Genomic DNA, 12940 nt, shown 5'->3' with positions numbered 1-12940 from the left:
AAAAACAAGACATTATTTCAGTTTTACTCTGTAATTATTCCCTTTACTACCCCAGTTTATCTCTCCACCCGATGCAAATGCATCCTCTCGCGGCCTGAACACCAGAGATTCATGTTTGTGGTGGGAACCGCACAGCACCAGCTGTCCTTTAAAAAGAGACAGCTAAAAAAAAAGCACAGTTGATGTGAAATGTCTTCCTCCCTACTCGTCCCCAATCATCAATAATTCACCGGCTTCGACATTTGAACTAATTATGGTGCACCAATGGCCTATTTGAGCAGGGTCCTGTCAGATGAAAGCTGCTTGGTCCTTCCTGTCAGCAGAGGAGGCAGCAGAATGAAGCGACAGCAGTGGAGGCTGAAGCCATTAAAATGAATGGAAGGCTCCTCTAACAATCATACACCTCTGACACACATACACACACTGCTTCCTCAAACACACACACACACACACTCGTCCTTTCCTGCCTCATACGCTCACGGATGTACCACACAAATAATAAAAAAAAAAAACAGAAAAAAAACATGAATTGCGGCCTCACACACACCCACACTCGTATAGACACACACAGACATGCATAAACATGATGCGCTACAGCAGCTCACACACACACACACACACACACACACACACACACACACACACACACACACACACACACACACACACACACACACACACACACACACACACACACACACACACACACACACACACACACACACAGTGACGTGCCCGCCACCTGTGTGGGTTGTTTGGCCTCCTCATCCAGACCTCTCTGGTTTTAATTAGCCTGCTGCTGAAGTGTTTTCCTTTTTATATTCTCTGAAGGGCGATGATAACGGCTAGAGCCGAGATGGAGGCTCTCCGCTGGTTTGTTTCATTAGGGAGAGCATAATGACCCTGCAATCACAAAATACCTACCCTAATAATTATTTTCCTCCTAATGGTTCAGTTTATACTCTGTTACTGGGTTTGTCATCAGGGCCTCAACAATGGAAAATACTAATAACGATGTTAATCATGATAATACTAAAAAAAAATCACGTATTTACTTGGATTAATTTTGCTCAAATTAGTTCCAATGCAAAAAAAAAATATTGATTGCTTAGCCTGATGTGTATTAAAGGTTTAGTTTTAGAAATATAAATACATTGAGCTCGATACCACGCTAAAACGGAAGCTACAGTCAATGATTTGCTAAAGACTGGATAACAGCTAGTCTGGCTGTTTGAAGTTTAAAAAAAAAATCCACATCTTAATATCTCCAAAGTGCAATATTTAACACTATGTAAATCGCAAACCTCATGTGTAACAACAACTGCTAGCTGTTTACCCCTTCAATGTACTATCTACTTTTGTGACAATATTTGAAGTACAAATAGAAAGAACCTAAAAAAACTGAGAGGGTGTGTTTACATATTTATCACAAGGACTCAGAAAAGTTTCAAGTGTGTTAACAATTGTGGTTAAACATCTTACTAAGACACTTGAAAGGGTGCTTACTTTAATTTGTCACCTATTCCAGACATCTGTTGTCTGGAGAACCTAATATTTTTCCAAAGGATCCTAAGCTTATTTTAAAAGCTAATGTACCATTAGTTAGCCAGCTACCAAAATTAAAGCTGCATATATTAATATTTTTTAGAGCCACAACCGATTAAATAACTATGCAAGATGTGATAGGGATCATTTATAGGGGCTTAAACAAAACAGAATCACCTAGCTTTAAATAACGTTTAGCATCTACCAGCTAACAGTTTTATGGCTCTCAATGCCAGCAGGAAGTTGCTATGCTAGCTGCTCCTTAACAGAGGCTACTTAGCAACTAGCTTATGAACAGCGGCTAAAGTGCAAGACAGCAACTAAAAATGGTGGACCTAGCCAACGACTGTTTATAAAGGCTAGCAATGCTAGCTAATCGACTCACTTTTGGAGCTTGCCACAAGTGGACATTCAAGGAAATGCATTTTTTTTTCTTTTTTGCATTTCTAAGTTGCCTTCATATTCTTCCCACCTGGACTTGGACTCTAAATAGATGCTAATATTACTTTTATATTCATTGTAACTACTTTATGAACTCATAGCTGTGTTTATAGCTTATCCCATTTTAATGATGAACTAAATATATGTCAAAACAGTGACCTCCCTTCACCCCATTACAAATCTTTGTTTCCGATTCTACAACTGATGACTAATCAAAAAAGAAAGAAGGAAAGTCAGCTCATAGTCGTGCATTTGCAAAGTTATGAAGTGAGTAATAAAACAAAAGAGTCGTCGGAGGCTGCAGTAACCTCCAGGAAATATACAATTGATTAATATTGTCTGCTTGTTCTGGAAGAGGCTCCTCAGCGGAGTGCATGGTTGTAATTTATCTGGAATATATAACACACACCAAAGAACGAGACAGCCTTGTGCAACTAAATGAGCTTTGATATTTGTTTGAAGACCGTTAATACATTGGATCTTTTGTTGTGCAACCAGCCTCAGGAAGCGCTGAGGTTCAGGGTAGAAATATACGGAGGTCGGAGCTTTCAGATGTTTGAAAAATAATCAGTAAATTGTGGAAATACATTCCAAAGGGGTGTGCAAGGACTTAAACAGTGGCACCGGTTGTCTTACAAAGATGCTTTTGTGGAGGGCTGGTCAGTTAAAAGAACATCGAGCTGGTAGAAGTCCTTGGACGTCCTGTACTCAGAAGAGCTATTTGGATCATCAGGTTTCTGTGGGAGATGCAGCCGGGTGTCATCGGCGTAGCAGCGAAACAAAACATTATGGATTATGAGGCCGAGTGGGAGGATGAGGAGGAGGATGAGTTGGTTATTGAGAAAGCTGAATTGGAAAGGTAGGAGTTGAGGCTTTCCAAAGCTGGATTTGGGTCGACAGAGCATAGAAATCTGGTTTTGTGTATTCGCAGCAGCAGGGTGAAGCAGTGGGGGTGCTGCCAAGGCTTTATTGATATTTTGAGGTGAAACAGCACAGATGAAAATAGTGACTCTGGTTTCGGTTTTGTAGATGCGATAACGGTATCTTGATTCTATAACTACATCATAAATACAGCGTTGCACAATCATACAGAGCTATATATTTGCCAGAGAAGCACAGCAGGTGTAGCGTTTTTTTCTCTCCCTTTGTTCGCCCATGTTGCCGTAACGCTGTGTCAAATATTACAGCACTGACACTGAGATAATGACGACAAAATATTGCTTTGCTGCGGAAACATCTGTAATTTCTATCGTGTCCTGAACAGCAGAGGTGTGTGTGTGTGTGGCAGTGATTCATGCTCCTGTGTGTGCATTTGTGGGTGTAACAAAGCTAATCCGCCATGTGTGTCTCAGAGAAATATCCAAAAGATGCACCTGCTGCAGGATAATTCCTCCTGTGTGTGCTCCTGTCCCCTTATTATCTTCATTTTCTGCCTTTGAATCAGCTTCTCATTAATTTAACAAAGACTCAGTCACTCATTCCAGCACATATGCTTCTGTACATCTGACACTATAAATAACTTATGAAGCATATTTGCCCATCTGGACATATTCATGCACCACATCCTAATGCAGTGCACTTACAAAGCTCTACCTTTATTTATTTGCACTGTTCCTTTGAATGTGTTTGATTGTTGTGTTTACTGCTTGTATCACCTTCATTACTCTCCATCTGCCTTCTTTTCTCTATACCTAAAGCCAGCCACAAACATTATTAAAATTTCATCTGAACTTGGTTAATCTATTAAAAAGCAATAGCCCTGCTGATTTTCTAGTGTTGTAAGAGGAAAATGGGCAGCTCTCCCAAGGAAGATGAACATGAAAAGGACATGTAAGGACCTTTGAGAAACCAGGAGACCCCTTAGGTGTTACCGCGCCTCAAACGAAGCGCTTGTTGAAAGATGTTTTCAGAAAGATGTTGATAGATGTTGGGGGAGGTGTTTCCAATCGCAACACCTCCCCCAACTTCTGTTTGAAGATGGAATCAGGCAGGATGCATCCAGTAGTTAATTTGTGTTTTTCCAACGGTTGAACAATGGTGCCCTTTCTGCACTGGTTTGTGGAAATAGAAGGAGCTCTTTTCTATCTGCTTCCATAAAGTATTGTGTGCAAATCTCCTTGAGCGTATATAAAGATGGATGAATGCTCTGTGACATCACCTGTAGGTTTGCTGAAGAACCGTCCTGAGGCTCAGTGCGGTGGCTCCGGACATCCCTATCTTGGCACTGCCTGGTTCCTCCTAACTTCCAACTAATCCTAGAATGAGCAACAAGGTAGAGGGTGAGGGGAACTTTAAGTCTTAATACAATTTAAACAGGTGATTACTATAAAAATATAACCACTGTATGGTTCCTGAATGAGAAAGTTACCTATTAAAAGCAAAACTTGTGTTATTTCTGCTCTAAAGTTGGGCGTTCTGACATGGCAGTCTACTGGAATTGATTTACTTTCGGAGCAGATTCAAGTGGACATTGGAGGAACTTAACACATTGGCTTAATTTCTTGCTTGGTAAATCACCGTAAATACCCTCAGGGGGAGACTATTTGAAAATTATCCCCATTTGTACCATTCAGGCGATTTTACCCATGTGTATGACCCTATAGCCAGTCAAGAACTTGGTTGATGCATGTTTTAAAGCCCAATTTCTTAGTTTAACCCTTTGATGTGCAGCGTGGGTCAAGAGATACCCATTTTCCATTGCATTTGGGTCACTTTTGACCCATGTTGTGCATCAAAGGGACAATATCTACATCACTACGTCTGGCAGCTATGGTACCACTAAGGTAATGCCATGATTCTGGTTATAGGAAATAGTTCTAACTAATTATAGATGTTTTGGATAGAGTTAGATAAGCCTAATACTACTTTCTTGACTGTATTCTGACTAATAAAATAGCAGTCAATTAGCTTGGCTTAGCATGAAACCTGGTGGAAAGAACAGCTGATCTGACTGTCCAAAAGTAGAAGCAATCTGCCCAACAGTTTTAAGCCGAATTGTTTTCCTTGACCTTGATGAAAAGCATCATCAGGTCAAGACAACATGTGAATGAGAAGTCATGAGGGTAACGGAAAAGGCAACTGCACAGATTTCACCTGACAGTCGATTCTTGACAACGTTTTTGCTAGAAGGAATTGTTAGATGGCAGTATTTCCTTTTTTTTTTTTTAAAGTAGAATTCAAGCTGCTCTTATGAGGTACTTAGTCGTGATCCTAACCCCAACCCTATGCCATCAAACATACCCTGTTTTTTCATCTATAAAGGAGGGTATGGGACCATTAGGAGCTTGGACCATATAAATGGGACCATAATTTACACAATGAACATCTTTTTGTATTGAAGGAAACTTGAAACTAGTGATTGGACCATTAGGAAAATGTTTATTAGGACAACAAATCAAGTGAGAAGTTATTTTCTCATAGACTGCTATACAATCAGACAGCTTGGCCCTTCTTGGTTGTTACAAAAGAAGCTACACTACTTGCGTTACATCAAGAAGATTTTTTAGATTTCCTGCATAGGCATTGAACATTGCCATGAATATGATATATGATACTTTTCCCTTCAGGCACATTAGGATGCTGCTTGTTTCAGGCATCCTGATATCTTTAGCAGCACCAGAGATCCTTTTTCACTAAACTTGCACATTATCTCATCATTGAAGTTACTGCAGCCCCTAAAAAAGTCTTGCTTTTACTTTCTTAAAAAAGTTTTTGTCTTCTTCTTACAGAAATTTGATCACACTAAACCCCTCCAAATCACACTCATATATCAGATGTCAAAATGGATCCTAACATCCACCATCCGGCTGCTGCCAAACAGTGAACACCAGATTTCCTATTTGCTGTGTTTCCTGTTCACTGATACACCAGATATGAATCTAGGACATCATGTGTTCAAAAGTACTGTAAAAAAAATAGTGGAATTATCTCATGGTGTGGACTTATATAAACACTGGCACGGTGTTGACTGGATTCTTGCACTCTCAGGATTAGCGCTGATGCTCCTGCCGTGTGCTAAACCGTCCAACTCGCTGAAAAGCATCTCCAGGTACGTCTGAACACCTCGCTCCTTTCATCACGGCTGGCAAACCTGCCCCGCTATCACATCATTAAATAAGATTTATATCATCACATAGAATAATTCTGTGTGGGCTGATGGCGAATGTTGCTACAGCCAACTTTCCCCCCTTTTTGCACCGGCCCACTCACGCAGCAATTGAGAAACTGGCATAACTGAATATTCAAAAAAAGAAAAAAAAAGTGGTGTGGGTGTGAAGATGTCCACGGTTGAGTGGCCAAATGCAACCCACTCAAACAGTCAATTGTGAGAGTACTTATCAATAAATTTCAATAGACGTTTGTGACACAGGTGTAATTGCTTTTGCATGAAATCAGATTTACATAAATGATGAAAGATTGATGACAGACTGGTTGCACACTTTTAATCAGGTGTATTTTTAGCATGCGTGTGGCAACAGCTTGTGAGTAATTTCCCAGCTAATGTGAGCATCATGTGTGTGTATTGTTTCCTCTTAAAGAAACCAAGCGAATGGCACATCCTTTTGTGTCGCAGGATTGAAGCGACGGCCTCGCACAAACAAAACGCCGATATAAGTTTGCAGAATTACTGCTGCTAAGAAAAGATATCCCCTTCCTTCCTGATTAAGTTGGACTAATTTTCTAACTATAAAGCGCCTACGCCAACGCTGAACAAGTCTCCAACTTACACCCAGAGAAACAGCTCCTAACACTTCAGACTCAAACTCACCACTTGGCCTCTTTAAACTTACCACAAACTTTTTGAATCAAGTGTGTGTGTTAGTTTTTTTTGCTAGTTTTATAATTATGTCTACAAGGTGATAATCATCTAGTGGCAGAAATCCCAGATCTGGATCCTCACCAAAGGCGACTCAATTGTTGCCGAGTCCAAAGCCAATCTGTCCACCAATATCCACTGAATGGCGTTCAGAAAACATAGCCTCTAAAGGTGGACATGAGAACTCATTTTCCTGCTGAGATATACTATTAAGGCCGCAAACCTGTAGCCCTGCTTTAGATTTGAAGCTTCGGTGCAACATGTGCAGGAAAGTGAGTTAAATCAGGCATTCATAAAGCATTACACACACTCCGATAGGAATTTCTAACACAACTAAAGTAGTTTTTTTTATAAGTTTGACATGCCAAGAATCCACAAAATGTTCAACTAAAAAAAAAAAAAATAGGACTGCTTTAGTAGTTTTAATCCAAACATGTTTTGCCAGCTGGAAACAAGCGGCCACATAGAAGACAGGCTGCTGATATCTTGCCTCAATTTCTTTCCTACAGCCTGCTCACACATGCTGCCACACAATTTTATTGACTGTAGAAGTGCGGATAAATACCGAGTCCACCTAAAGCGGCAGTGTTTTCAGCTCCGAACTCACGATGAGGACACTCCGTAGCCGCTGCATTGATGTGTGACAAGACATCCGCAGCTGTTCGGCCGCTCATGCTGTGTGTTCAAGGTATTATGGGATGTTGTACCGACGGAGCAGAGGGCTGATGGAAGACAGTCGCAATCGCCCTCTCCTCATTAGACGCAGGGCTGACTGTGCTCATTAGGCCGGCGGCAGCGCAATGGGGCTCTATTCTCCTGAGGTGACCAAAGGTGCTTACACAGACCTTCCAAGTCTCAGTAATGATGCCCCAGACCTGTCACTCTTGTCACAAGACTGACATGACCTTTTTCTGGCGCATGCACAGAAAGAAAAATAAAAAAAAAATCCTAATTTTACAGGATGAGGCAAGAGAGGTCCCGTTTTCCCCTTCAAATCTGACAAATGTGCCCAACTTCCCCAGCTGTTGATTCACTTTTCACAAGCATCAACAAAGGCTATTTCCTGCGAATTCTATCGGCGATTTAAGTGATTGCGATTCAGGTTTTAATCTAAGCACAATAGCCAGACCTTGCCATTAAGACCTATGAAATAGAGGCATGCTGAGCAGCGACGGAGCGGCTGAATAGATGTCTGGAAGCAATCTGTGAAAGATGGCTGATCAATGGCGGCCAAATGAAATGGGAGATGAAAAGATGTCTTTTAAGGCTCATGAAAAGGGAACTTGTTGGAGGGCGTTTTGTTCGGCTTTCCATTTTTAACCTCAATCATCTGAACACGGCGCACATGAAAGGGGGAAACGTTAATACAGTAGCCTGCTGTGGCTTTCTTCCTCTGATGTCAAGTGTTGCTGGGATTCCTTATGTGACTGCTGCAACATTTCTATATACCAACAGTATGCTGAGTTAATGCGGGATATAGTTTCACCTTTAATGCAGTCTAAAAACCTATTTTATTAAGCTTTGTTTCATGCACAGATTAATATGCTGACACAGCCTCGGATAGAAGAACATCTCTATGATCATAAAATATGGATGACATTACATCAGTCCTAAATTGCATTAACCCTCCTGTTGTCCTCACTTATAGCATCAAAAAGTATTGTTCCCTTGTCTGAAAAAAATCCCAACATGCAGCAAATAATTCCCCAAATTTATATAAATTGGCAAAATCTTCAGGAAGAAAATTCCTTAAAAGTTTCACTTAAAAATCCCAAATTTAGCAAGAAATAAAATAAAAAATGTAAATATTTTTTTTAAAAAATGAATAAAAATCTTCCAAAAAAATCCTAAAAATCTTTAAAGTAATTTCATATATATCAGTAAAAGTTCTAATATTTTCTTTAAGAACATTACCAGAAAAATTAACCAAAATCCAGCGAATTTCACTGTTTTTTTGGTTGATTTTTTCCCCTAATGTTCTTAAAGAAACATTTTTAACATTTATTTTTTTCCCCAACAAGAAATGTTCAAAAATTTACCAAAAATGTAAAAAATGTGAACATCAGACGTTTCACTGTCAATTTTTGACCGGAAATGGTAAAAAATTTCAAAAAATGAATAAAAATCTTCCAAAAAAAAATCCTAAAAATATCTAAAATAATTCCATATATATCAGCAAAATTTTGCTGGATTTTGGTTGATTTTTTTCCGAATGTTCTTAAAGAAACATTTTTTATCATTTATTTTTTTCCCACCAAGAAATGTTCAAAAATTTCCCAAAAATGTTGAAAATGGGGACATCAGAAGTTTCACTGTGAAAATATATACTTTTCCCCACATTTTCAAACTTCAAAACGGATCAGTTTTGACCCGCAGGATGACACGAGGGTTAAGTACAGACGCCTTATAAAACAATGTGGTCAGATCCGGGCCTCACTGGAGCCTTTTCAAACAAAGCCTGGTTGTAATGGACCACATGAAGCGCCAATTTAGCCGCACACGAGCTCCAACATACAAATGAGAGCGAGCTACAGCCAAGACATACATTAATCCTGGCCAGATTGGAGACTGTATGAATTATGCTAAGAACGTTATCTGTTATTTCCCCTGATCTCCTGCTGGGTGAATTGATTGCGTTTTTGGTCTTAATCCGCAGCATGCCATGCATCTTGGGAGACAACCAGGGAGCCATCTTGAATAAATAGAATTTGGACTTGACAAAAGCCACCTCCAGCTGAGCAATGAGAAAGCATCCTTTTACCGGCGCACATCCCCTACTACGCTGAATGACATTTGAAAATAGCCTGCCGAGGTTTACATGGAACTGTTGTATCGATTTTCTGTTACTTGCTTCAGCTGCAGTATCATCTGCGTATATGACACTCATCAGGATGGATAAGCCCATTTTGGAAAATGCCTTCTGTTGCCAGTTGTCGGTCCTCAAGAATCATCACCGTGCAACCAGAGAGGGTGTTTTAATGAGATTAATTAGATCGCTTATGAGTGATGGTCCTCCACCAATTACCTGGGCCATAATACCGTTTTCCTCCACCCAGGGCGTCGCGCTTCGCCAAGCGGTGCCGGCGTTCTGCGAGCGAGAGGCTGCAGCAGGAAATGATTAATCATCTCATCACCATCCCGAGAGATAAAATGACAATAAAGACAAAAGCCTCTCATCGGCTGTGGCTGTTTAAAGCCAAGAATTGCTTCCTAAACGTCAACTCCGGAGTTCAATTAGACGATATGGGTGTAGCCTTTTAGAACACAAGCTTTGTGGATGTTGTAACACAGCGCTGCAGAGGTCTGACTGGAGGTTCATTCTGTTCTTATAATGAGGTTTTGCGGCTCACATTCCGCCAAATGACAAAATATCAGAGGTGCTTTGGCATGACAGAGACAGCGCCGTGGCTGTTTTTCATTCCTGGAGGAGAGCAGCGGGGTTCGGCCTCCCTCGCGTCTATTTCCTTTTCCTCGCTGAAGGGCAGGGAGGGTCACAGACACAGAGGGATCACAGCGGAGAGTATGGCAGCCAGGAATCAAACCACAGCAGGATTCAGCCACGGATTGGAGAGCCGGCGGCTGCACGCGGCGCGCTGTGCAGGCTTTTATTGGCCCTTCTCCATCACACCTGTCACACAAGATTGGGTTTGTAGAAGCGCTTCCTTCAGCTGAAAAGGCCAAAGTAGATTATGGGGGCAGGAGAGGTTGAAATGGAATAACCAATGGAATGGGGCCAAAATATAACGCCTTGCTGTCTGAATGCAAATCATGATTGAATTATGAATGATTTGTATAGTTTACTGTAAAATCTCGCCTGGTTAGACAGAACAGAAGCTTTCAAACAACTGAATGTCACAGACCCCTAAAAAGACACATTCTGTCACCTCAACCTGTGGGGACATGATACTGAGAATAAACCCGAAAATTACAATAATCCTTCTTACACCTAATGTAATATCTGTAATTGAGGTAGTTCCAGTGGAATTGAGTTACAGCGATATTAATCTATTTCTCAATTTGCCGTGGACCCCCAGGAGCCCCACACGGGCCCCTGGAGGTCCTCTGACCCACATTGAGAAACACTTGCAACTCTGGTGTTACCATGCCAAAGAAATGTGTTGCTTTTCAAAATGTTTCTCTTTTTTGATGACGTGAAGACCAAAGCCAACGATGTGTTAGTCCATCTCTCAATCATTTGCCCTTTAGGTTTTCACTAACATGACACAGACAGGAGCAAATATCCCATTTCTTTGGGAATATTACCAAGATTAACAAAAATACAAATACAAAGCTTTATATTTTGAGTTTTATATATCAAAATCCCTCAATTTTCTTACTGCAAACCATCAGCATACATGAATCTACTTGTGATTTGAAGCTAAAGCTAGCTTTTAAACTATCACATCATTACAGCAGCCAGCAGACTGATATTTCAAGGAAGAGGAAAGTGTTTGCATGTTGGTTAGCAAAAACTTCATTTATACGTCTACAAAGCGTAAAAAATTAAAGTCAACAATATATATATTTTTTACAAATCCTCCTTTTCCTGATAGCAGTTCTATACTGACATTTCATGAAACTCCCTCAAACATTATTTGGGTCAATATATAATGTAGGTACTTTTGAAGTCCATGGGACATATCTTGCATACACTTTAATTTAAAATTTACAAAACTGTTTATGTTCATTATGATCACGTCTTTACAAATTCCATAATTATTTGTTATAGAAACAGTCCCTTAACAATAAAAATGACTGGATATAAATAAAATGTCAACTAAATTCCCGACTCCTGTAGTTTTGAATGGAAAAATGCTGTAATATGTAGAACAATATTGTAATTTTTTGCATTAATTCTTGAAAAGAACACAGTTTTTCCCAGATAATTGTACACATTGTTGTACTAACAATGGAAACATGCTGCAATATTTATAACAAGTAACAAGCATAACATTTAATACATGTAAAAAAAATAGTTTGTTTCTGGCCAAATTGATGTACTTTTGTGTTCATAACGGACACATGCTTTAATATTTATGACAGATATAACTGCGATTTTTGCCAAAAATACATATATTTAATGTTAAATACACCAACTGTTGTGCTGATAATGGAAAAATGCTGTTATATTTATAATAAGTTACACAAATTTTACTTTATATAGCACTTTCATGTAAATTTTCAAATTTTTAAAGATTAAAATTATAATTTTTACAGTAAAATATGGAATGAAGCACGTATTTAAACCTTAAAATCAACAACATCAGTACATTCCTTTAAGGCAAATGTAGAAAATGTTCTATTGTAATTTTATGGTGGCATTCTGGTGACCACAGCTGCTGGAATTTTACCGTAAACGCAATTTTTTTTACAGTGTACATTATATAGTGGATCTGCTTCAGGGTAGTTTATTCGTTTCTTCTCATGGATAGCAACAATGTTCTCTATATATTATTTATACAAGAATGCACCACCATTTATTTGTGAAAATTGTCTACAGGTGAGTCACAATGTGCAGCAAAGCAGTCAGTTAGCTAGCAGTGTTTGCCATCAGTCTCGACATTTTCACTTGGTAACATTCCAGCGTTATATTGCAGAGCTAAAGGCGCCCCAGACGTGCTTTAATGAATAGTTTTTGGACACCAGTATTTGGAGCTCAGTGGCACAGAGGAGTGATATTACAGGGTTTGGAAACTCACTCACAACCTGAAGGAAGGATCCATTCATTGCTGGGTTTGAGGAAAAAAAACATTTATTGCATTCTTTCATTTTGTTCGGACTCACTGGTGTGGCGTTTCATCAGATGGCGCTGTTAATCTTACTTCTTACTAATTATATGGGACTATTTCCAACAGCTAATTTCTTTTAGGGTTTAAAAACGTGCTTCATTCCTTATTTTACTGTAAAAAAAAGTTTTAACCTTTCAAAATTTGCAAATGTACATTAAAATACTATATATAGTAAAGTTTGTCTGACCTATTATAAGTATTACAGCATTTTTCCATTAACAGCACAACAATTGGTGTTGTGCTGTATTTGCACAACACCAGCTATATTTGCATGTATAGCTATCTTCTGTTTGACCAGTTTGACCAATTTCGTGACGTCCACCGTATGTGTTGCTATGTAGCCTGTAGG

The sequence above is a fragment of the Acanthochromis polyacanthus genome, chromosome 22 (assembly GCF_021347895.1).
Source record: "Acanthochromis polyacanthus isolate Apoly-LR-REF ecotype Palm Island chromosome 22, KAUST_Apoly_ChrSc, whole genome shotgun sequence".
Classification (NCBI taxonomy): domain Eukaryota; kingdom Metazoa; phylum Chordata; class Actinopteri; family Pomacentridae; genus Acanthochromis; species Acanthochromis polyacanthus.
Note: the sequence above shows the minus strand (reverse complement) of the source record.